This window comes from Solanum pennellii, chromosome 11 (genome assembly GCF_001406875.1).
Source record: "Solanum pennellii chromosome 11, SPENNV200".
In the NCBI taxonomy this organism is placed as follows: Eukaryota; Viridiplantae; Streptophyta; class Magnoliopsida; order Solanales; family Solanaceae; genus Solanum; species Solanum pennellii.
Window position 1 is genome coordinate 20,960,945 of NC_028647.1, and position 25,769 is coordinate 20,986,713.

Below are 25,769 nucleotides of genomic sequence, written 5' to 3' on the forward strand. Positions count from 1 at the left end.
TGAGAAAAAACCCATGGCTAGATTGAAGAAGAAGAGATTTGATCATGAATCTTCTTTTAAAACTAAGAGATTAACTCTCTAGATGGAAGGATAACAAGAGATAAAGGATAGATTTTAAAGCGTAGTAATTAAATAAAGGTTGTATAGAATTAAAAAAAACCAGAATCCATGTTCTAAGAAATCTTAGAAGATTCCAAAAGATATAACAAAACTTCCTTAAGATTTACAAGCCAAAGGGTAAAAATAATAATCCAACTCAGGAACCTTCTAATTGGTGATGAGTCCCATATTGAATCACTTAGAGCTATATTTTGATAGAAATAGTGTTCTTAATTGCATGTTTTGTCTCAATCACTAATGAATAACCATGATTTTCAAGTTCTTTGAGTTTGAGGCAAAGCATGGACACTACTTTGCAAAAGGATGAAAAGAATGAATAAATGAAGTCCTGATGATCGCTGAGTCAGCATGGAGACTCACATATAGGTTTGGAGATCACCTTTTGTTCCAGTATATTGAGCCCTCATGTACCACGATATACGGGTACATTTAACGCTTAGAAATAAGGAACTAATGCTAGAATCAAGTGTATGTTGAATGATTGATATGTTTGTTGATGATGCAGGAAGAATCAGGAAGATATTGAATAAAAGAAGAGAAGCAGTAAAAATAACGACCATCTTGATAGTTCGTGGTCCACTTCACGGACTGTGAGAGTGACCGTGAAATGTGAAGTGTTGTAGCTAGATTCTGAAGACCCACATTTGGGAGAGTTGAAGTGAGGAATACAGACAACTTCACAAACCGTGATCACTTTGAAGGTCCGTGCTCCACCCCATGAACAAATTCCAGAAAGTAGTGTAAATATCCAAAGTTTAAGAAAGTTGAAGTGAAGACTACGAACGTATTCATGGACCCTAATCACTTTGATACTCCGTGGTACAATTTGTGAACAAGATTTAGAGAGCTATGTAAATCTTGAGAGTTTGAGAAAGTTGAAGTGAAAACCATAGATCATAATCACTTTGACGGTCCGTGGTCCTGTTCGTGAACAAGATTCCAAAGAACAAGCTGAAAGTCCAGGTTTTGGAAAGTTGAAGGAAAGACCACGGACAACTTCATGAACCATTGTATTTTTACGGTCCGTGATCCTGTCCATCAAGATAAGTCCAGTAGCTTATGAGAAGACCCATTCTTGGGAACTCTAAGGGAAGACTATAGAAGGCTTCACGGACCGTGAATCCTTTCACGGACCGTGAATCCTTTCACGGAACATGAAGGTGGTCGTGAAGGAGATCGACAATGCAGTCCTAGTTCTATTAGGTTTCTTTTTAAAACAATTTGTTTGGATCTTATTTAGGTCTTATTGCATCATTATTATTATTATCAAACTTTTTATGAAGGAGGAGAAGACAGAACTTCAAAGTTTTTGAATTTCTAGATTTTGATTCACTTTGTAACAAAAGAAGTTTGGTTCTTAGATTAAAAGGTGGTTATTGAGTTAAAAATTAATTTTGTAAGTATTCAGATTATGTTCTCAATTCTTGTTAATTGCTAGATACGCGGAATTATGAGGCACTAAATATTTTGACCAGGTGTGTAGGATCTATGGTGATATTGTGAATCTGACTCAGTAAAACGAGCGTAGAGCATTCTTTGTTTACATGTTGTAGGTTAAAGCTTTGATTGTAATTTTGGTCTAACGAGTGCACACTTTAGACTAGCATGTATCAAGTGGTTGTTCGAGAGAAAAACACTTTTTAGGAGAAAGCAAAAAAGTCTACTTACACAATAATAGCTAAAGTTAGAGTTAGAGATAACATAACTTTATATTCATGTCCATCTAAGTGAGTTCTTAATGCAAGATTCATTTATAGTTTGAGAATATAAATGATTATTATCTAATAAGGCTGAGAAGCACTAGATAAAGCCTATTCACTGAGCTTTGTGAATTTATAATCGCTTAAAGCTCAGATTGCAGAAGAGTTTAATAGTTTTCGTCATACTGAACACTAACCTGGTTTCTCTTAATCAACTGAACAACTCATACATATTTATCGTTTATACAAGAGACTGTTAATCTTGATCTTAAGTTTTAGAAATTGGTACTTGTCATTCATACCCAATTTTATTTTTGTCTAAATTCATTGGGAAATAGTAATAACAATCGGGTAAAGGCGACAGTAAAACATTATCTGTAAAAAAATTCTCTGTGGGATTGGTTGCATGCTTGCTTTGCCTCTTTAGATTGTAGAAAAATGGCGGTAAAGTTTAGCTTTCAAAATGAACCCATTTTAGAATAGAAGGGGGGAAATTCTATTCTTAGAGGTCGTATCATTTTTTGTTTGAAAGATTATAGAATGATATCTAAAGGGTATTTATACCACATAGTAAGAGTCCAAGATCTAGACTCTAAAATTCCTCCCATTGAGTCGGTTCATGTAGTAAGGGAATTTCCAGAGGACTTCCTAATGATCTCCCATTATTCCTCCTGAATGGGAAATTCATTTTTGTATCGACTTGTTACCAGACACAAATTCTATTTCAATTCCTTCTTATCGGATGGCTCAGACCGAACTGAAGGAGTTGAAGGTTCAACTCAAAGATTTGTTAGACAAAGGCTTCATTAGACGTAGTATTTGTCCATCGGATGCTCCGATTTTGTTTGTGAAGAAGAAGGTTGGTTCCCTTAGAATGTGCGTTGATTATTTCCAACTCAATAAGTCACTATTAAGAACAAGTATCCTCTCCCTCGGATTGAAGACTTGTTTGATCAACTCCAAGGGGCAAGCTGCTTTTCTAAGATTGACTTGAGATCGGGGTATCACCAACTCAGGGTAAAAGGTGAGGACCAAAGACGGCATTTCGGAATAGATATGGTCACTATGAGTTCTTAGTAATGTCCTTTGGTCTCACAAATTCCATGCGGCATTTATTGATCTCATGAATAGGGTTTTTCGAAGTTACCTAGATTCATTTGTCATTGTTTTCATTGACGACATCTTGGTATATTCAATGAATGAGGGTGATCACATCGACCATTTGAGGGTGGTTTTACAAATGATTAAGGAGAACCAATTATTTTCAAAGTATAGCAAATGTGAGTTTTGGTTGAGGTCGGTGGCATTTCTTGGTCATATCATCTCTAGTGAGGGAGTTGAGGTTGATCCAAGGAAAACCTAGGCGGTCAAGAATTGGCTAGACCATTGACTAAAAAAAAACATTAGGAGTTTCTTAGGTCTAGCGGGTTATTACCGGAGGTTTGAGGATGGTTTTCCGTCCATTGCATCTCCCTTGACTACCTTGACCCAAAAGAGTAAGAAATTTGAATGGTCACAGACATGTGAGGGAAGCTTCCAAATCTTGAAGGATAGGCTTAATTTCGCTCCAGTGTTGACTTTACCAGAAGGTACCAAGGGTTTCGTTGTATATTGTGATACATCTCGAGTAGATTTAGGGTGTGTGCTTATGCAACATGGGAAATTAATAGCCTATTCTTCTAGACAAATTAACATGCATGAGAGGAACTATCCACCTCATGATCTTGAGTTAGCGGACGTGGTTTTTGCCTTTAAAATATGGAGGCATTATTTGTATGGTGTTCATGTTAATATGTATACCGACCACAAGAGTCTACAATACTCAAAAAGAGTTGAATCTCTGACAAAAAAGGTGGTTGGAATTATTGAAAGACTATGACATGAGTGTTCTCTATCACCCCGGCAAGGCCAATGTGGTAACAGAGCTTTAAGTCATTTGTCCATGGTTAGTGTGTCTCATGTAGAGGAAGCCAAGAAAGACCTAGTGAAAGATGTTCATAGATTGGCTAGATTGGGTGTTAGGTTGGAAGATTCTCCGAATGGTGGTTTTATGGTCCATCATAACTCCGAGTCATCATCTGTTGTTAAGGTGAATTCCAAACAACATATTGATCAACCATTGATGGATTTAAAGGAATCGGTTCTTGGCAAGCTTAATGAGTCATTCTCCTTAGGGGAAGATGGTTTCTTGAGGTATCAAGGAAAGTTATGCGTTCCCAATGTAGATAGTTTGAGGAATCGGATTCTTAAAAAAGCTCATGGGTGTCGTTACTCTTTTCATCCGGGTTCGACAAAGATGTACCATGACCTTAGGGAAGTATTTTTCTGGGAAGGTTTGAAGAAGGACATAGCAAAATTCTTTGCTAGTGTCCAAATTTCCAACAAGTGAAAGTCGAACACTAAAAGTCGGGTAATTTACTACAAGAAATCCAAGTTCCCTGGAAGTGGGAAGACATCAATATGGATTTTGTTGAAGGATTGCCTCGGACACAAAAGCAATTTGACTTTAGATGGGTAGTTGTGGATAGGCTGACCAAATACGATCATTTCATTCCCGTCAAGTCTTCTTATTCGGTAGAAGATTATGCAAGGATCTTCATAGATGATATTTTTTGTCGGCATGGAATTCATTTATCTACCATATCGGATAGGGGTACATAATTCACATCTAGGTTTTGAAGGTAATTCCAACAAGATTTGGGTACCAATGTGAAGTTAAGCACCATTTTTCATCCCCAAATGGATGGTCAAGCAGAGTGTACTATTCAAACCCTTGAGTATATGCTTAGAGATTGTATTATTGATTTCAAAGGAAATTGGGATAAGCATTTTCCTCTTGTGGAGTTTGCTTACAATAATAGCTACCATTCATCTATAGCTATAGCTCCTTATGAAGCCTTGTATGGTAGGATATGTAGATCTCCAATTGGATGGTTTGAAGTAGGTGAGTCTTCACTTTTGGGTCCCGATTTGATTTATAAAACTTTGGAGAAGTTTCATATTATAAGGAACCAGTTTCAAATAGCCTTTAGTCGGCAGAAGTCTTATGCCGATCTTAGGAGAAGAGATTTAGAGTTTGAAGAAGGTGATAAAGTGTATTTAAAAATTTAGCCTATGAAAGGGGTTGTTAGATTTGGCAAAAAAGGGAAGTTCAATTCTCGTCATGTGGGTCCTTGTGAAATCTTGCAAAATATTGGTAAGGTGGAACATGAGTTGAAGTTGCCTAGTGAATAGGCTTCGGTTCATCTGGTTTTCCATATTTCTATGCTTAAGAAGTGTATCGGTGATCCCGAGTCTATTCCTCCTATTGAGGGTCTTGGTGTAAAGTACAACCTCTCCTATGAGGAGGTTCCGGATCAAATCCTTGATAGACAAGTAAAGAAGTTAGGGAATAAAGATGTAGCTTCCGTAAAGGTGTTATGGAAGAATCACCTAGTTAAGGTGCAACATGGGAGGCCCAGGCTGACATGAAGTCCTGTTACCCTCATCTATTTGATAACTAAGGTTAGTTATTTCTATTACTAATGAAAATAATGACTAAAAATTGAAGTTGATTTATTTTTGGTGAAGTTTTGCAAAATGTGCATTTTTGATGTCATTACAGTGAAGTTACAGTGAAATTGTGCATATTGACTTGAAAATTGTAATTCTTCTTGTTTTCAGTCATGTTGTGCATTTTAATATGGTGATGTATTTATAAAATGATATGTAGCATGTTGATAAGTTAATATTTGGAATAATTGACTCTTTAAAGATATGTTGAGCTCATGTTGTTGTTGTGAGAAGGAAGTTCCTCATGTTGTGACTTTGAGCCTTATGTGTATGAAAAATTGATGCTTTGAGTCATTTGTATAAATTCCATAATTATTTGTTGAACTTAGTTGTGTAACACTATTGTGCGGTAACTCATGTTAATGATGTATGTTGTTGGTTGGGCTGCTAGTCTTGAGTCTATCTTTTCCTCCCAAATTATTTTAGTGTCATTCAGGGACAAATGTTCCTAGGGGGGGATAATGTAACACTCAAAAAGTTTATGACCTTAAATAGAGACTCAAGTGTTCATCTAAGGTTAGTAATACCGTCTTAAAGCCTATAATAATGTTAATAAACCATTTAGGAAGTTTTGAAGTCAATACATCAAGAAACGTCCATGACATCCGAAAACTAGTCTAATTTAAATAGTGAAACGTCCATAGGTTTCGGGAAGGTTTAAAGGTATCATTTGATGTATAAAACTTGTAAAATAACTTTAAATAGGTAAAACCTATTATATAGAGTGAAAACGTCCATATCCGACCCCCCAAGGGTCGCCTTAGGGGTCCACCAGAGGACCCCAAACTTGGCTTGGCAAGCTGCCAAACCAGCACCCAAAATACACATTGATGTAACAAGTCTGCGTCGCGGACTTGGGTGGCTTTTGGTCAAATATAAATTTAGTGTCATGGGAAGGTAGCGGACTTTACTGTCTCAAAAATTAAATTGGTTAATCATAAAGAAACAGCTCCACGTCGCGGACATGTTCCCCAACGAAATTCTGAAATTTGGATTTGAAGTTTGACTTCATTAAAAGGTCAACATACGTGAGGGTTCTTTTGGGTATTTCATGAGGGATATATATATTGATTTACAATCAGTTTTCCCTCACATGTACTTACTCAAATCAAATCCCCAAATCAAAACCCAAAAGCTCTCACCTCTCTCTCTAGTTTCTCTCTCTCTGTTCATCCTTCATTGAAGGAAGAAGAAAGATTGAAGGAGAAGACCGATTTCTCTAGGATTTCATTTCAATTTCGTGGATTAATATTCATTAAGGTATGGCTTATTCACCATTGGCATTCCTTTCCCCAAGAGGTCCTCTCAAAGTTGATTTCTAAATTTCCCAATTCCAAGAATTTTTCTATTCTAATAGGTTTTCTTCTATACTTCAAATTGATGATTGATCTTTGATTAATTGTGATTGCTTATGACTAATTAGATATATATTGTTGGTTAATTGATGTTATTGATTGAATTTCATGTTGATCATATTCATTTCCCCCAAATCTTAGGTCTTGATTGTAAATTGATGGGAATTGAAGTATGAATTGATCATTAGACTTGTTTTATCTATTCTGATTCATTCATGGATTGCCTAAGGTAATGTATTGTTATGATTGGATCTATTTCTTGAAAATTCATGATGAACTCTATTCTCCTTAACCCTAGGTTATGAATTGGTGTTAATTGGATAGTGATGATGCAATGGACCTAGTTCTTATGTTATATTGATTGATGTTACTACATCTATGATCCTAACCTTCACTTCAATTATAATGACTTGTGATTAATCTAAGTAGGTGTTGGTATAATGTTGAATTGAAATGTCTTGACTATGGTTTGTGAGGTGTTGGCTAAGATATAAATATTATTAGGATGGTAATGATTTACCAATGTGCCTTATTATGAACTGATATGTAAATGTGCTAACCTCACCTATATGAATTGTAATGAAAGGACAATACTCATGCAATTCTTATTGAGTTATGATGATGATGATGTTTATACAAGGGTTAGACCCTATGACCTACATTAAGTTATGATGATTAATAAAGGTATTAAAGACATTTAAAAAGGGACTCTAACTTGGCACCGAGTGAACTAGAGTGAGGAGTGTCCATTACTACATAGGGAAGGAGGATCACTATTTTACTCTTGAGATTGTAGATCATAATGCATGTAACATAAAGAGGATCCCAACTATATCTCCTAGTTCTTGAACTATGTTGCCCCTATAGGAATACTAGATAATGGATCCACCTAGTTGATATGTTCATGATTTATTACTACCTTGGCATGTAGTTGACCTTCTTTCGGTGTAGGTTTCATGACACCATATTCCACATTAGCTTATGTGGTCTATGTCGGTTAAGGAAAGATGTTCCGAAAAAGGTAAAAATGAACTAATGGATTGAACTCTAACTAAGATGACCTAAGAGGTTTCGATTAGTCCAGATAGGGTTATGGGACTCTACATATACATTGCACTAGTTAGCCTTAAGGGAAGCCTTAGGAAGATGTTCTTACGTATGTATATGCTTATGAATGTAAACGATATGTATATAATGATCTTACATGTTAATGACACTATGTGATGTTGATTACTCTTATGAACATGTATTTGGTCTATATTGCTAAAATATGATTTTATGTACTTTTAATGCTATGTTATGTGAAGTTGGACATTGGTTATGATTCTTGATAGGTTTACTTGATTAAGTAAGGTTACGGGGCTTTGCTTAGTTATTGCACAAGTAGACTTAAAGAGGGTCATGAGTAAAAGTGTTGCCTTGATTATGATGAAATATGCTCTTATTCATGCTTGTTACTATTATAACTTGATGATAGAGTTACTATGACCATGTGTTCAATTATATGATATGCATGTTGATTTGACTATGCCTTGTATTGTTGGACTTATGATGTACATGATTGGTATGGTCTCTATGAATATGCATAAAGGTTTTCAAGGTATATTGCATACTTAATGAAATGTCCCTTTTTAGCAAGATTTGATATTATATATAGTCTCTTACTTAGTACAAGTTGTGTACTAACCCCATTTGTTCCTTTTCCCCAAAATTTTAGGTTCGGGCCATTGAAGGGCTTTTGGAAACGACTTTGGAGAAGACTAAAAATTCTTAATCATCCAAGTTGGGTAGGTCCTCACTTTCCTAGGGCAATGCCACTATCAAGCTCATGATGTTGCTTTAGTTTTCAAGACTTTTATGTTCTTTCTTTTTCATTTGGATACTAAACATTGTATGACCTATATGTGGTCTTATTTCATTGATGTATGGTCTTGGCCCAAATTGTTATACTCATATATATAGTTATGAGATGAGATGACTATTTGAGACTATGTTATATTCTATATATCTATGTGCAATAAAAATAGAAGACTAAGTAATCTTCATATACGAAGGGTCTATGTATACTCGATATATATACTATGTGTATGTAGAGGTCTATGTAAACCTCAATGTAGAAGTAGTAAATAGTTTTAAATTTCGCCTAGTTTTGACCTATGAATATAATGTTGTAGCTAAGAGGCTAGTCTTAGTCCTCAAATAGGACAACAACGTCGGTTACCTCTAAGGGGTATACCCGGATGTGACAATGCAAAAGTAGGGAACTAAGGTATACATATGAGATTTCAGCTGAACAGAGAAGGCGGTAAGAAGAAATGGATCAGGACATGGCACATCTGAGAACTCAAATTGATTTGTTGACAAAGCATATTGTGTCCAAGTCTGAAAAAGTTAATGTCGTGTGACAATAAAGCAGGTATGAATATCGAGACATAGACATTGGTGAGGAAGTAAATACTTGAGAAACCGAGAAGGTTTTCAAAATTATAACTCTGGACATCAAGGGTATAATTTTGGAAATGCAGGTCGGAACTACACCAGAGATGGTCGGTATTATAGACCACCAAATAGAGAGCAAGAAAATTGGCAAAACGAAGATTGGTACAGAAATGATCATAGTGGTATGTATGTGCCCCCAGGTAGCTGAGAACGAACAAATGGTAATTCAATCTTATCTAAGTCGGATGACATGATGGCTAAGATGCTTCAAAAGGTTGAAGCAATATATGCAGGACCCAAGGAAATGAGGGGTGATTTTACAAGCATGAGTCAGTTGGTAGACTCTCACACCACCTTTATTAAGCAAATAGAGCAACAGTTGGGGAAACTCTCAGCATCTCTGAATCAGAGAAAGAATGGTTCACTACCAAGTGATACCATTTGCAATCCCAAAAAGGGCGAACACTGCATGGCCATCACTACCAGGAGTGGTAAAGTATTATCTAACCAAAATTTTGCATGTAGCAAGAACAAAAAGGTTAACGAGCAAGTTGTCATAGATGAGGTTGAGAGTACATCTATAGATACATGGAGAAAATCCAACACAGAGTAACTCTTGTAGGAGAAAAGGAGAAGGAGATCCACGAAAAACTATCGTTACAGCAGATTTCTAGACCTCCCCTCCTTTTCCTCAAAGGCTCAAAATGAAAGCTGAAGATGGGAAGTTTAAAAAGTTAATCACCATGTTGAAGCAACTTTCAGTAAATATTCCACTAATGGAAGTTCTTGAACAAATTCCAGGATATGCCAAGTTTATGAAAGACTTGGTTACCAAGAAAAGAGTTGTAAGTCCTGATTTTTCTAACGATGTGCATCATTGTACTACTATTGCAACCAGATCTCTGGTTCAGAAAAGAAGATCCATTTGCTTTTACAATCCCATGCACCATTGCGTCAATCAAGTTTGCAAAAGCTTTGTGTAACATTCCGGAAAAATTACATGTCTAGTGAAGAGCTCAGTAGGTATATAAGAATGCATATTGAGGATACATAGGCAGTCCAATGCCCAATATTGTGAAATATTGGGCATAGTATAGAAAATTGGCTAAGGGGTATTAGCCAGTTTCTATAAAATACCCAAATAAGAAAAATATTAGGCATATTAGAAAATATTGGCTTAAAGGGTGTTAGCCAATTTTTCTAAGTATTAATAAGCTTGTTTAGGAAATGTACCTGCAATGAAGACCCTAAGGTAAAAAAATATATTTCATCCAACTCACAAAAAGGTATGAGGCATCCAACTGTCAAGCCTAGATACCATGGCACATGATCAATTAAAATGATCATGTAGATTAAGCAGTGCCTAAGGACATAGTGAGGATACTTGGGAAAATAAGTAAGCATTCCCAAATAAACCATAAACAATAGTTAGTTAGGAAAGTACAACCAACCCATGTGCAAGCACATGTGAAATGCATGTGAAGAAGTGGCCAAAGGAGGGGACCACCCTAACCGAATTCGATTAGGGTAGTTAGGGGGAAAAACATGCACAAGGGACCACTCCATGTGGGGACTAACTTCCTAACAAACTCTAGGTCATAACTATATAACTAACCTAGGACTAACCAAAATGGACCCACTAGTGCACCCGACAACCTAGGACTAAACCGGGTTGTCAATAACCTAGTACTAGTTGAAGAGGCAACTAGTACCTAACCTAGGATGGTCCAAAGAGTTAGTTAATATCCTAACAACCTAGGGATACTTTAGTAATTACCCTATTCTACTTATTTAATTAATTTATCAACTTAATTAATTAATTTAAAGGGGAAAAACCGAAATCACAAAGCATTTTCCAGATTTCGGTTAAAATAAGAAAAAGACAACCTAGTACCTGACCTAGGATGGTTCAAAGGATTGGTTAAGATCCTAAAAAATTAAGGGTACTTTATTAATTACCTTAGGTCACCTAATTAATTATTTTAAATGGTCAAAACGAAATCCTTACACTAACCTAGTATAATTCAAGAAACATCCTAGTACTTAACCTAGGATGGTCCTAAAGGGTTGATTTTTGTTCCAAAGACTTAGGGGTACTTTAGTACATACCTTAGGTCCTTAAATTATTTAAATTAAAGATTTAATTAATTAATATAAAGTCAAAATGTTTACCGGAACCATAGTCAACACCAATTTCCAGATTTGACTAAGTGTTATGTTGTTCTATGTTTAGTCAACTTAGGAGGGCATTTTTGTAATTGGTTAATTAGTTTATTAAATTAACTTATTAAACCTAAGTTTTATAATTCAAGATCAGTTCCTAAACCTAGAATTCACGATCAAAACACTTGGAATGAAAATGCAAGAAAGAGGCAGTAACGAAGAACGCTAAAACGGAAAAAGGGAATAGACGTTCTTAGGTGATTTCAAGGTATCTTTAAGGTTTCGTTCGAGGTGTTCTTCGTATGTTAAGTTCTACTCAAGGTATGGGTTTCTCTTCTGGATTTCTTTCTCAAAGATAACTTTCTTTCCAATGATTCAAAGAACTTAAAAACTAGGGTTGTTCCCGTGTTCTCGTCGAACTTCTTATCCCTAGTCTCCTTTTCGATTCTGTATTGAATAGGTTAGAGATCATGTTGTTGGCATGTGGGGCTGGCTGATCTTATGTGTAATGTTCTTGAAATATGAATGTCGATTAATCTATGAAGTTGTGATTGTATAAAGTTAATACTATCATGAAAATTAAGAATCGATGATATGCTAAGTTATGTCCGTGATTGTGTGAAGTGATTTATGTGTTTTGGCCAAATGTTGACTTGCTATTGTTGTGACATTATGAAGATGTTAAAGTCATAAAATATTAATATGATGCTGTCCAATATGTCTTAAAAACGTTACCCTAAAGTCATGAACTAAGATTGGCTTAAAAGATCTCTATGAAATCACAACTTGAATGAATTATCTATCTAATTCCAATAAAATTGGCTAAAACTACTTAGTCAAAATGAATGCATGTTAATGGATAAGGGTTTAGGTAAACGATTGAAAGATCGGTTAAGGGTTCATACATATTCAATTTAAATTTGAACATACGTAAAATTGGCTTATACCAATTAAAATGGCTTACTGGTTTAACATCACAAATTTTGAGCCAATACTAATCATATGTCAATTCTTGTGTAGGCAATTTTAAAGTAATTCAATGAATCCATAACCAAGGGCATGCCATTCATTGGGAAAACTCCCAGCATGCTCTAAAAGAATGAACTATCAATACATGTAACTCATTGAAAGAAGTTCTCATCGTCCATAAACGATGAAATGAAGCCACTACACTAAAGTAAAGAAGTAACGTGAGTTATAACATAATTAAAGGGGTCTAAATTAAGTAAGTGACCAGAATGGGGTGTTAAAGGAAGTGATACAAGTCTTACTTACACCTAAGTTAATATGTTAAAGTATACTCACGAATGAAAGTGTTAGAACGTGTAAGACTAGTCTCATTAACACCTATGGATGATATGTAAGGACAATTCACATTCATCAATATAAAGTAATGATGATATGTAAGGAAAATTCACATTTAATCAATGTAAAGTAAGGATGACAAGTTGTCAAAAGAGTAAGTAAATCTTAATCTAGAAGTAAGCTGTCATAATGCTTGAGTCAACTCTAAAAGATAAAGAAGATAACGAAAGTGAACACAGCAATAATAGACTAGTTATTAGCATGTGCTTTCACGTGTAAGTATCATGAGACAAGGCTACCACCGAGATGGAAAAGTAGTCTCATTAAGTCCCTAGTCTTCGAACTATGTCTAGACAACATAGGAACTAGCCAGTGGTTTCCACCTAAGCGAGCTAGGTATGTACGGTTTCACCTTGGCCGGTGAGTCCACCCCTTTTTGGTGTGGGGCAGACACATGATTTCATGTTTATCTCACATGATCTATGTCGGTTAATGCTCATGAATGTTCTTGGTTCACTATAGTCGTGAGCCACTACTTTTCGGTGTGGAGTGAACACTTGAGATGCATCCGCCTTAGCCGGGGATCACCCTTTTCCATGTGTGGGGCAGACACAGGATTCCATGAGTAGCTCACATGGTCTAAGATTTATTTTAACCGACGAATCACCTCTTTTCAGTGTGGGGGAAACACTGGATTTCATGTTAAGCTCGCATTATCTTATTCCTAATGATGTCACTACGAAAGTAAGAATAATGATGATGGTCGAACGTATGTTCAAAGTGAGCAATGATGAAGAGTTTAAGAATGTCAAGTTCCAATATCACACTCATGAAGTTTCAGCAAATAATGGGCAAAGCCAATTAAGATTGGTTTATAATGACTTCTTATATGATGCCAATAAAGGAAAGTAGAAACGTAATGTTATTAAATACCTCATAACTTCCCTAAGAGGAAATTAATGAAATAAATTGCATGACCAATAGAGTATGGCTTATGAAATGTAATGAATATATAGTGTAAAGAATGACTCACTATAATGTAGGGAAATCATTCCTTAGTCCTTGGATTACTTACATCGATTCATTATGGGTATGGGACTACAATGAATCATGGCACTTGTAAGTAAACATAGGACCATGGAATTATTGATCTACACAACAAGAAGAAGAAAAAGACTGAAAAATAAACTAAGTCCCAAAGAAAGGGCTCTCCGATTTGGATGATCAAATTTTCCAACCTTCGCTCGAGTTGTTCTAAAATTATGTTGATGATACTAATGTCTTGTAATCATATATAAAATGAGTTGTGTGCTTTGAATGCATTAAAATACATCATATTCATACCATAATTCACAACTAATGAATTAGGAAAGTCTAGTGACTAGACTTTCCAGAAATAACATGTTGCTTAGGAAGAGGTTTCATTGATCATGCATAGATTTATGTGTATGTGTTCATTCACCCATACTTAGTACAAGTGGCGTACTATCCCCCTACTACTTACTATTTTTTTGGTGCAGGTCAGAGGACATATTGAAGACTCTTGCAGCAGTTTGGACATCAGCGTTCTCCAAACCATTAGGTAGCTCCTCTTGATTTCGAGGATGCTACAGTTTTAGTCTAGCCTTAGTTTTAGACATAGCTAGTGGATGTTGTCCCTAGCATTTCCTCCATAATTTATTTCGAAGCTTTTTGTAATTAGGCCATTTTTGGCAAATGTATTTATGATACATTCATATTCTGTTTAAAATTGATTCTCTATGATAGATGGTTGTTCTCTCATGTTGAGCTTAGTATATGATGTAACTAGTTAATAAGTATATGAAGTCTATGTTTACTTCATACGTTTAAAAAGTTTTAAATTTTCTGCAAATTTAACTAGATGAATGTGATGAATGCAAGATGAGGCTTGTCTGTGACCTATGAGAGGTTAACAACACCGGTCTTGATTCGGATTCAAGAATCCGGTTCGTGACACTTTGTGTTATCTGGAAGCTAGAATTAAACTTATGCTATTAGCCATTTATGAGAAGTTAGGTTTGGAAATGTCGAAACCTACCACAATGAGATTGATTATGGCTGACAGGTCAGTCAAGAGACCAGTGGAAATCTTATGTGATATATTTGTAAAGTTTGATACATTTATCTTCCCAAAAGATTTTGTTATTATGGATTGTGAAGTAGACTTTGAATTTCCTATAAGTCTGGGAAAACCATTTTTGGCTACACGTAGAGCTTTATTTGATGTGGAGCGAGGTGAGTTGAAGTGTAGACTCAATTAAGAGGAAGTAAAATTTAACATATGAAGATAAATGAAGTAACCAAGAGAGATAGAACTGGTATCTGCAATTGAAGTTGTCATTGATGATGACTTGAGGGCACCCATAGAATAGAGGATAGGTGTTGAAACATTAGTTGTTATGCTGATGAACTTTGATGTTGATTTCTGGTCTGATTATGTAGAGAATTTAAATGTTTTACATGGTATGGGAGCACATTCTTATGCTCCCAAAAAATTAGACTTGGTTTTGAAAAACAGACCAAATACTCCAGCTAAGCCCTCCATTGAGGAACCACCAGTTTTGGAGCTGAAACAGTTGGCCAGTCACCTCAGCTATGTACTTTTGGGTACTAACAACACTTAACCTATGATATTGGCTACATATTTAAATGAAAAATAGGTAAAGAATGTGGTTTGAGTGCTTCAATGGTTTTAAAAAGTCATTGGCTGGACTATTGACGATATAATTGGAATACCTCCAAGCATTTACACACAAAAAATCCATCTTGAAGAAGACTACACACCTAGGGTTGAGCACCAAATGAGGTTGAACCCACCAATGGAAGAGGTGTTCAAAAAAGAAATAATCAAATGGTTAGATGTTGGGGTGGTTTACCCGATATTTGATAGCCACTGTGTTAGTCTGGTGCAATGTGTGCCGAAAATGGGGGCATAACTGTGGTGGTGAATACAACGAATGAATTAGTTCCACAATGACCAGTGATCGGGTGGAAAGTATTCATGGAGTACAGAAAGCTAAGCAAATGTACCTTGAGGGACCATTTCCCTGTGTCATTCATGGACCGAATGCTAGAAAAGTTAGCTGGTAAAAGGTGGTATTATTTCTTAGATGGATACTCTGGTTACAATCAGATAACCATTGCTCCTAAATATTAGGAAAAGACTACGTTGACATGTCCTTAAGACATGTTTGCATTTAAATGCATGTCGTTTGGATTATGTAATGCACCGGCTATATTTCAAAAGGTGTATGATGTCCATTTTTCAGACATGTTTGAGGACACACTAGAAGTATTTATTGATGATTTCTATGTATTATGTGATATGTTTGATTATTGTTTTTTGAATCTTAGCAGGTCATTGCAGAGATGTGATGAAGCCAACTTGGTGCTAAACTGGGAGAAATGTGACTTCATAGTTATAGAGGTTACAGTCCTTGGACATAAAGTGTCCCTGAAAAGAATCAAAGTGGACAAGGCGAAGATTGAGGTGATTAAAAGTTTGTCTCCTCCTATTAGTGTAAAAGGTGTTTGGAGCTTCTAGGGACATGATAAATTCTATAGAAATTTCATCAAAGACTTCTCCAAAGTCGCACACCCCATGTGAAATTCATCTTCAATAAGGCTTGCCTAAAAGCCTCTGAAAGCCTAAAAGAGAAACTGGTCTCAGCACCTATAATCATCGGTACAAACTGGGCAGAACCTATTGAAGAGATATGAGATGCCAGTGGAACTACATTAGGTGTTGTGTTTGGTCGAAAGCGGAATAATATGTTCCGTTCGATTTACTACGCTAGTAAGTCCCTAAATGGAGCACAGCGAAACTACACAGTCACTGAGCAAGAATTGTTGGTTGTAGTGTATGCATTTTGAGAAGTTCAAAGCATATTGGTTGGGCACCAAAATAATGGTACACATAGATCATGCTGCTCTGAGATATCTCATGGCAAAGAAAGATGACAAACCAAGGTTAATCAGATGGGTGTTACTACTTCAAGAATTTGATTTTGAAGTAAATGATAAAAGAGGTTGTGAAAACCAGGTAACTGATCTTCTTTCCAGGTTGGAAGCTGTAAAAAAAGAACACAGTGAGCCTGAAATAGATGATGTGTTCCCAGATGAACAGATTTTGAGTGCTACTCTTGATCTCATTTCCTGGTTTGGTGACTTCGCTAATTTCTTACTTAACAACTTGATATCTGAGGGGCTGACATATCAGCAAAATAAAAAGGTTTTACATGATGTTGGTAAGTATTTTTGGGACGAGCCTTATATGTATAGAGTATGTGTTAATAACATAATCAAGAGGTGTGTTCCAGGAGCTGAAATGCTACTTATTCTGGAAGCCTGTCATTCCTCTCTAGTAGGTGGGCATCATGGTGGAGCTCTAACAACTCATAAGATATTTCAATGTAGGTATTACTGGCCAACTATTCACCAAGATGAAACTGAGTTGGTACGAAGTTCTGATGTATGCCAAAGACAAGGAGCCATATGAAGGCGTCGTGAGTTGCATATGACACCTATTTTGGAGGTAGAGTTGTTTGATGTATGGGGAATTGATTTCACGGATCCCTTTATGAGTTCATATGGAAAGAAGTATATTTTGGTAGTAGTGGACTATGTATCCAAATGGGTGGAAATTGTAGCATTACCTAAGAATGATGGAAAAAGTGTTGTCGTGTTCCTAAAAAAGAACATTTTTTGCAAGATTTGGAACACCTAGAGCTATTATTAGTGATAGTGGTTCTCATTTTTGCAACAAAGTGTTCAGTGCGCTTCTGACCAAGTATGGGGTGAAACAACACAAGGTATAAACACCATATAACCCACAGACCAGCGTCCAAGTGGAAGTGTCTAACTAATTATCAAGGAAATTTTTGCCAAAGGAGTAAATGCTAACCGGATATATTAGGCAAGAAAGCTGGATGATGCATTATGGGCACACCAGACAGTTTTTGAAACACCTATAGGTACATATCCATATCAAATGGTGTTTGGAAAAACATGCCACTTGCCTGTTGAACTTGAGCATAGAGAAATCTAGGCATTGAAGAAGCTTAATCTCAACTAGAATAAAACAACAAATTTAAGGCTAGATCAGATAAATGAGATGGATGGGTTTTGTCTGAGAGCCTACGAGAGATTAGCATTGTATAAGGAGAGGATGAAGCGATACCATGACAAAAACATTGAGAAACAAATTGTTTAAGCATATGTATGTGTTCAAGAAGAGGTCAAGATAGTTGAAGAATGCATGTTTGATGAAGTCTAAGTAATCAAGGTAAGTGTGTGGCACCGCAACGTTAAATTGTGCGCTGCTTCGGAGGCAACCCGATGTCTTAATTTAGGTATTTTTGCATTTATTTTTATCTTTTTTAGTTTACAAAGTTAATGGGTGCTGACATGTGTAGGAAAGCGTAGTAAAAAAATTGCAGAAGAACTGGTGCAATTTGCATCTGCCGGGGGACATCACGAACCGTGGTGCACTTCATGGGCGCTTTCACGGTCCGTTTAATTGAGGATCATACAAAGAGGCTACTGGAAATCAATTAAGAAGGTTCATGGAAGGGTTCACAATCCATAGTAATGTAAACGGAACCCTTAAACCTATCGTGAATCGTAGGCGAAACTAAATGAGTCAAAGTATTTTCGATGGGCAGCCTTATGGATCGTGAACCTCTTTACGGGAGACTTTTACTGTACGTCATCTGTCCCAAGTAAGTATAATCACAAAAGTTATTTCCACGGGAAGGTTGACAGGACATGACGCCTTTCACGGGCTATTTCACGATCCGTCCTCATGATTTTAATTCATTTAACCGACCCCACCCGCAACTAGACCCATCCAAAATTTGTAATGTATTTAGGTCCAAAAATCGCTTCTTTTGCCTTTTTCCTCTTCTTTTTTCCATTTTTATTCTCTGTAACGGTTCCCTCCCACCACTCCAACCAAATTCCACTCACTACAGTCGTGGAGTCTTGTGATTTTATCAAGAACCCCACTTTACAATTGCTAAGTTTGAAGTTCAAGATTCCCCCAAGTAAGTAGTATTTTGCGTGTTTAATTCTCTCTTTTGGTTTGATAATTTTCTTCATTAATTGTTTCTCTTAGTTAAATATGGTAGTAATGGGATGATTGTTGAAGTTAAAATTGACTACCTTGGTGTATTGGGTTGAATCCTGTTAGTTAGTCGTCTGGGGTAAGGAAATTGGGTTTCAATTAAGGTTCTTCTAGATCAATAAGGGGGGTTAAATGTTTATACCTATTTAGAATTGGTTTTGGGTTTAAGAATGGTATACTGAGTGATTTTCATAGGAATGGGGGTATTAGTGGCCTGAACCTAATGAATGGTGAGTCCATGTTAGACTTCACGGATTGTAGAAGTGTCTATGTACCGTGGACCATGCGCATAGTACACTGAGTTCACGAACAAGATCACAGCTCGTGGTTACCGCCACAGACCATGAACGTGTCCGTTAACATGCCTGGAAAATAACAAAGAGGGTCACTTATGCATTGATTCTGCCCTAATTTCACGGAGTCCTTCACTGTCAGTGGTTCCCTCCACGGTCTGTGAAAGCAACTGTGAACATTACTTGAAGTTTTTCTTTTATTTTGCTTAATATTTCCAGTATTTCATAGTATGTTTTGTTGATCCTGTGAGCCTTTACGATGATAGAATGGGGTGTCACCATGATATTAAATATAGGGGAAGTCTGAGTACCAGATAGTGTGTCACATATTTGCACTCCTGCTAAAAATTGTTGTCCTTACAGGTAAAATGCCACGCCGATCAAGAATGAAGAATGCTAACCAGCCTGCCCCCCTACAGCTTCCCAATCTGAGGGACATGTTGCATCTAAAGCTAGTGGGTCTAAGGTTCAATTAAATGTCACTCTGGCACAACATTCACCTCGGACTACTAGATCACAAGTCCAACGACGCCTACTCCTATTCAATCCCTCTCAAATCTGAAGAAGAGAGCAGTGATTTTGAGAATGTTGCAACTGCTAGCAGACACTCTAACTCTACTGCACGTAACTGTAATAATGATAGCTCGGGCAACAATGGGAACGATGACTCTGGGGGAAATGTTTCAGCTGAAAGAAGTTCTCAGGCGGACTCTCACAGCTCATCTCCGGCTACACATAAGGAAACTAAAATAACAGCTCAAGCTGCTGCTAATTAGAGAGATCTTGATGAGATACTCACATATAAAGATATCATTGTGCAGTATGTGCATGCTCAAGAACCTCATCCAGATCGGCGAGAACAACTCATTACATGTTGCCATACTATGTGGACTGTGAACCGCACCAAAGAATTCTTCCATAGAGGAACTGTGAACAAGATGCGAAGATTCAAGGATCGTGCTATTCTGCCCGAATTTAGGGTGGTTGCCAGTGACGTCAAGGCATTTTTGGATATTTACCGGACTCTTGAATTTCACAAGTTTGAGTGGATGGATAGTGCACCGGGTGATTTTTTGAGTCACCTGACAAAGGAGTTCTACACATCCTATGCAGCCACTTTGATGAACCTTGTTGCTGCCACTAAAACCACAAAAGGAGTGCAAAAGGAGTTTTCTACTACACTAGATCCCCCTAGAATCAATAATCGTTAGGGTCAAGTCCATTGACATTTCGAAAAATTAAATTAATCGAATGTTGCATTGACTGAAATATGTTGCTCCACTATCAGTGGGACTCTTTGAAGGAAAACACTATGAGGTTATCAATGTCGCGAACATGGAAGATCAGGCTTCTCGAGAAAGGGGGTTACATTGGATCACCAAGCAGATTGCCATAGATGGGAAAATGCAAGTTGGGTCATCACTATGCCACTGACCATTGCTAAAGCTACATTGACTTTCCCAGCTAAGGTGTGGTGGGTTGTTGTATGGGCACAATTGCACCCAACGGCAAATGACAACACTATTTCCCCTTCCCTTACTTCATTTATAGCCTACTGAGTAGTTACCCCGTAAATACAGGGAGGATCATAACAACTGAAATAATAGACAGGGCCCTAAATGAGAGAGTCACATTTCCTTTCTCTTGTTTGATAGGGAAATTATGTAGCCAAGAAGAGATTTATCCCAACGGGTTGGTTGATCGATGGCGTGAGGCATCCATAATCATTATGGTATCGAAGATAAAATATTTGGCAAACCACCAATTTGGTGCTAAATTTGCAGCAATAGATACTCTGGCGGTTGCTCCGTAGGTTCCATTAGAAATGTGATAGGCTGACAGAGTGGCCGAGCAAGGATTGTCATCTCAAACTACCATAGAAACACTACAATCAACCTCCACCGCTCAACCTTTGGGTACTTTTGTGACTATCCCTATAGTTTTTCTTGAGAAATTGATTGAAGATCAGCGCAAAATTAGGGCATTGGCAGATGAGATAGTCCGCCGGATGCCTTAAATTATTGATACCAAACTATCTGTTGCAAACAACGAGATCACTAGTCGAGTCCGGAAAGAGTTGGGGTGCTCAAAGAGAGATTGGACGGTATAGAAAAATTTGTTTCAAGACTGATCCCAGGTTGCAGTCAGACAGAGACCGGTCAGCTCAAAGCACAATTAGCTGAAACGTGATCTAAAATTGCTAATTTAACCAAGCAGTCGATACAGCCGCCCTCTCCTGCACTATCTAAGTCTCTCATGCAGATGCTGAATCAGGCACCCCCAGTCTAATCTCTTGATTAAGTTTGTGGATTTACCACCCGCAAAACCCAAAAATCGAAAGCATAAGACACATGACATTGAAAAGGACACTCAACTTGACCCAATACTAGAGTCACAGAAAGCTGACAAGAAAGCTCGCAAAGAGTCCCGGAAGTTGCAGAGGGAACGAGCAGCCCATGAAAAAGAACAATAACGAACCATGTTAGCTAGCACGCCAAGAAGTGGAGAACATGCCCACACTGCAGGTACAACACCCATCCCTGAGGTGTCTAAGGTACCCACTACACCACTCAATTCTGAACAAGCACCTACTCATAAGGGTGCCAATTGCTGAGAAAACGATTGGCGCCTAGAGCAGCATAGGTATGATCCCTCCTCATAGCCCTTTATGTGTATCATGCTATATTGACTTTGAGGGCAAAGTCCTTTCTAGTTGGGAGGGGGTGGTTAAAAAATCTTCCATAGCTGTTAGAAAATGGAGGTTGTCTCCATCTTTTGAGTTTATTGTCATATCAAGTATATTGAGATATGCAGTTGCTAACTATGAAAGAGAATTAACAACTGATCTGAACATGGGTTTGACAGTTAGGGTCCTTATATGACATCTTAGATCCTAACTTGTTGAACATTGCTGAGTTTGAATGATAAATGGTGAACTAAGAAACAGGATAGTGCATTCATGTGTAAGTGTGTGTGAATGTTGATTGATGTCTAGCACTATGAGCAGAAATTAGAACTTACCTGAGTTTGCTTAAAACCGAGGAGAGTTGGATAGGAAAGGATCAATAGGCTATTTTTTGTTAAAATCTTATACAGACGAATCAAAAAGAACCAAATAAATAGTGTACCACTTAAACTAAATTTGAGTCTGGAATAGACTTTTATTCTCACCCAAAACAGTTCATAATCTTAGTTTACCCAAATGTACATTGTCACAACTCAGGCTAAGAGCCTATGTTGTGGGTGAGTGCAACCCGAAAAAAAATAGTTCAACCAGAAAGTAAAAATACAAGTGGTGTGCGTATAAAAAAAGGAAAAAAAGAAAAACAAAAGAATTAAAAAATGGTGTGGTTACTGGGAAGAAAGAAAAAAAATAAAAGATTCAGTTAGAAGAGGAATTCTGAATAAAACTTTGGAAAACCAAGGGATTAGTCACTCACGAAACCAAACATCTAGATATCCTACCCTAGACCCGAGCCTATGTTACAAGCCAATAAAAGACCTGCAATAATCCTATTCCAATTTTCAAAAAGATAGATTGTAGCAAACGAGGGCAAGCCTGTTGTAGATGTTGTTAGTGCTAGAATTTCTTTGATAGCGCGAGAGTAGTACTCAATCCCAACCATTCTGAGAAAGGGACTTATTTGGTGTGAGTACACTTTGATTGCATTTGAGAGTGGATTAAGTAAGCTGATAACTCACGGAGATAGGCATGACTGACTGTAAGTAATAAAATTTCATATATAGATCCTTACATGTTAGATTCAGTGATTTGGATACAAAATGTACTGAATATAGTTGTTGAATAGTGTCAACCATTGGAAAAGATTTATAGGAGTACGTGGATTGTTGGTCTGTCACTTGAGGACAAGTAATGGTTCTAAGTTGACGGTGTTGATGTATCACGATATCTGGGTACATTTAACGTTTTGAAACAAGGAACTAATGCTAGAATGACTGTATGTTGAATGATTTGATATGTTTGTTGATGATGCAAGAAGATGCAGGCAGATATTGAAAAAAAAAGTAAAAATCACGGCCAACTTGATGGTCTGTGGTTTACTTCACGGACCCTGAGAATGACCATGAAACATGAAGTGCAGTAGCTGGATTCTGAAGACCCACATTTGGGATAGTTGAAGTGAAGAACATGGACAACTTCACGAACCATGCTCACTTTGACGGTCCGAGGTCCAGCTCGTGAACAAATTCCATAAATCAGTGTAAATGTCAAGAGTTTGAGAAAGTTGAAGTAAAGACCACAGACGTTTTCATGGACCATAATCACTTTGACGGTCCGTGGTACAGTTCATGAAAAAGATTTCAGAGAGCCATGTAAGTATTCGGAGTCTTAGAAAGTTAAAGTAAAGGCCACGGATTTCTTCACGGAGCTTAATCACTTTGACGGTCCGTGGTCCTATTCGTGGGCAAGATTCCAAAGAACAAGTTGAAAGTCTAGGTTTTTGAAAGTTGAAGGCAAGACAACAAACAACTTCACGGACCATTGTCTCTTTTATGGTCTGTAAGCTTGTCCATCAAGCTAAGTCCAGTAGATGAAGAGAACACCCATTCTTAAGGAACGCTAAGGGGAGACTACGGAAGGCTTCACAGACCGTGAGGCCTTTCATAGGACGTGATGGTGGTCGTGAAGGAGGTCGACAATGCAGTCCTAGTTCTATTAGGTTTCTTTAAAAACATTTTATTTGGGTATTATTTAGGTCGTTTTGCATCATTTTATGATTATCGAACTTTTTATGAAGGAGGAGAAGACAAAACTTCATAGTTTTTGAATGTCTAGATTTTGATTCACTTTGTAATAAAAGAAGTTTGGTTTATAGATTATCAAGGTGGTTTTTGAGTTGCAAATTAATTTCATAAGTATTCAGAATTATGTTCTCAATTCTTGTTAATTTAATTATACGTGGAATTATGAGGCACTAAATATTTTAACCAGGTGTGTAGGATCTATGATGATACTCTGTAACACGAGTTTAGAGCATTCTTTGTTTACATGTTGTAGGTTAAAGCTTTGATTGTAATTTGGTCTAACGAGTGCACGCTTTAGACTATCCTATATCAAATGGTTGTTCGAGAGAAAAAATACTTGTTAGAAGAAAGCAAAAAAATCTACTTACATAATGGAAGTTAAAGTTATAGTTCGAGAGAAGATAACTTTATCTTCATGTCGATCTAAGTGAGTTCTTAATGCAAGAATCATTTGTAGTTTGAGAATATAAATGATTATTATCTAATAAGGGTGGGAAGCATTAGATAAAGCCTATTCTATGCGCTTTGTGAATTTATAATCGCTTAACGCTTAGATTGCAGAAGAGTTTCATAGTTGTCGTGTAGTGAACACTAATCTGATTTCTATTAATCAACTAAACAACTCATACATAGTTATTGTTTGTGCAAAAAATCTGTTAATCATAATCTTAAGTTTTAGAAATTGGTACTTCTCATTCATACCCTATTTTATTTTTTTGTCAAAATTCATTAGGAAATAGTAACAACAATCGGGTAAAGGCGACAGTAAAAAATTATCAGTAAAGAAATTCTCTGTGGGATCGACCTCAACTCCAGTTGAGTTCTGTTAATTAACAGCGAGAATTTACACTTTTATTTGAAGTGTAAGTTTGTACGTATAAAGCCTTGAAGGAAAGGATCAAATCGGCGGTAGAAAAGAGCAGCCGGCGTATCGCCGATCACTTTCGTGAAGCAGTGCCCTATCACCTAGCGTTCAAAAATATGACGATGCTTGGACTACATGCAAGATGGTGATGAAGCGATCAAAGGGAAAATTGCCAATTCATTCAGCGATTCAGACTAATGTTGTCGAGCATCCTGCTGTAGCACTATTCTTTGAAAACTACAAAAACTTGTTAGTGTTTTAGATTATATATCGAACTATTTTTGTTAGAATATATTATTATCATATTTTCCTGTTTTTATCATAGTTTTTGAGCTCTAAGTTTTAGAGGGTTTTGGGAGAAGAACTTGAAGACCAAAAGAGTTACAACTCTTAGGATTTGGACTTGGGTCTTTTGATTTCTTTATCCTTGGGTTGTAACAAGACTCAAATCTTCATACTCACTTGAATGCAAGATCATTTTAGTATAAATTTCTACCTCTTGCTTATGTCTAGCTAGAACCCCAATTCTTGGGGTGTGATTTTGTGAATATGGGTTAAGATTGTTGTTGGGTCTTAATTGTTGTTAGAGTAAATGTAATTTAATTGTAATTTTTTTTAGTAATTGTAGATGAATCTTATGAATTTTAAGTTGCAAATACAAGTTTATTTATGTGTTTTCATCTTGATTAACTAAGACTACTAAATTATGGCCGGTGGGAGTGGGTCGACATAAGGCTTAGCTCGAGAGATGAGCCTAAGTCTCATTCCCACACACTCAGCTCAAGAGAGTAAGTGGGTTAAGGTGTAAGTTGATATTTATGCGGAAAATGGGTGTTTGAGAGGAACACATTTGAATCGGGGTAAGTTGCTAGAGAGAGATCTTATTCACCTTAAAGCTTAGCCTAGTCAAAATTATTCTATAAATCTCCTATCGAAAGCATGTACCCAACAATTTTCCTTAATCCATATTCCAATTACATCCAAGGAATTCTCGCTCTCTTGATTAGTTCTCTTGTTAATTTCTTTATTTTTACTACTTGTAACAAAACACTCAGATTGATAATT